We start from the raw sequence: 1,999 nt of genomic DNA, 5'->3' as shown, positions 1-1,999 counted from the left end.
CTACACCCATCAAGCAATAACTTCTCTTTCCCTCTGTCTCCAGCACCTGGCAACTACCATTTCATTTTGTGTCTCTGTAAATCAGACTACATATAAGTGGAATCAGAGAGTGTTTGTCTTTTTATGGCTTATTTCACTTGGCATAATGTCCTCAGGATTAATCCATGTTGTAGCATGTGTCAGAATTTCCTTTTTAAGACTGAATAATATTCCATTGTATGTATATACCACATTTTGTTTATCCATTCATCCATCAATGGACTCCTGGGTTGCTTCTACCTTCCAGCTATTGTGAATAAACACAGATGTACAAATATGTCTTCAAATCCCTGCTTTCAATTCTTTTGAGCATATATCCTGAAGTGGAATTGTTGGATCTTATGTTAATTGTTTTTATTTTTTTAAAGAACCGCCATATTATTTTGTTTTTTTATTGAAGTCTTTATTTTTTTAGGGTTCATTCTTTGTGTTGTACGTTCTATGGGTTTGGACAAATGTATAATGGCATGTACTCACCATTATAGTATCCTACAGAGTATTTTCCCTGCCCTAAAAAGCCTCTGTACTCTGCCTATTCATCTTTCCATCCCTTCAACTCCAGGCAACCACTGATCTTTTTATTGTCTACACAGTTTTACCTTTTCCAGAATGTCATACTGTTGGAATCATAGAATATCCTTTTCAGATTGGCTTCTTTCATGTAGTAATATGCATCTAAGTTTCCTCCATGTCTTTTCATGCTTGATAGTTCATTTCTTTTTAGCATTGAATAATATTCCACTGTCTGGATGGACCACAGTTTACTTATCTATTCACCTACTGAGAACTTCAGTTGCCTCCAAGTTTTGGCAATTATGAATAAAGCTGCTATAAACATCTTTGTGAAGGTTTTTGTGAGGCATTAAGTTTTCAACTTCTTTGGATAAATACCAGAGAGCGAGATTGCTGGATCTTATGGTAAGAGTATGTTTAGTTTTGTAAAAAAACCACCACACTATCTTCCAAAGTGGCTTTACCATTTTGCATTCCCACCAGCAATAAATACATTTCCATTTCTTTTTTTTTTTTTTTTTAAAGATGACCAGTATGGATCTGTTTGTAGGATCCGTTTATAAGTAGGACTGCCACGAGAATGATGACCAAGGTGACTTCATATGAAATTGTTTGGGCTACTGCTCCTAGGGCTCCAATTAGGGTGTATTCTGAGTTCAAGGCTCATCCTGATCAAAGGATTGAGTAGACGGCTAGGGTTGAGGTGGCCAGGATGAATAGTATTCCTATGTTTAGGTTGGCCAGGGGGTAGGGTATTGGTAGTGGTTCTCATACGGTGAGTGCCAGGATGAGGGCTAGTGCAGGTGCAGTGATGATTAGGAAGGTAGCTGATGTTAGTGGTTGGAATGGTTCTTTGGTGAATGGTTTTAGCTCATCGGTGAAGGGTTGAAGAAGGCCGAAGGGGCCAACAACGTTGGGTCCTTTGCGAAGTTGTATGTAGCGGAGTGTTTTTCGTTCTATGAGAGTGAGAAACGCTATTGCAAGTATGATGGGAATAACGAGTAGAAACATATTAATGAAGTACATGTTGTTAGGAAGAGGAGTTGAACCTCTGGTTGTAAAGTCTTAAGTTTTATGCAGTTGCCGGGCTCTGCCATCCTAATGAGCTGGCTCTTGGACGGGCCGTGTGGGGAAGGGATAAACTGAAATTATATCATTCATTGGGGTTGAAGGCGCTTTTTGAAGTGGGCCATATATCTCTCGTCCTTTCGTACTGGGAGAAATGCAGTAATAGATAGAAACTGACCTAGGTTGCTCCAGTCTGAACTCAGATCACATAGGACTTTAATCGTTGAACAAATGAACCTTTAATAGCAGCTGCACCATTGGGATGTACTGACCCAACATCGACGTCATAAACTCTGTTGTCTATAGGGACTCTAGAATAGAATTGCGCTGTTATCCCTAGGGTAACTTGTTCCGTTGATCAAGTCGTTTTGGGTCAATT

At 39.3% G+C, this 1,999-nt stretch overlaps 1 pseudogene; it reads right to left on the bottom strand.

Moving 5' to 3' along the window:
* Positions 1–1,071: 1,071 nt before the first annotated feature.
* LOC134370592 (NADH-ubiquinone oxidoreductase chain 1-like) lies at positions 1,072–1,578 on the bottom strand (annotated as a pseudogene).
* Positions 1,579–1,999: the final 421 nt, after the last annotated feature.

This window comes from Cynocephalus volans, chromosome 2, assembly GCF_027409185.1.
Source record: "Cynocephalus volans isolate mCynVol1 chromosome 2, mCynVol1.pri, whole genome shotgun sequence".
Taxonomy (NCBI): Eukaryota; Metazoa; Chordata; class Mammalia; order Dermoptera; family Cynocephalidae; genus Cynocephalus; species Cynocephalus volans.
Note: the sequence above shows the minus strand (reverse complement) of the source record. Positions and strands in the feature narration are given on the sequence as shown.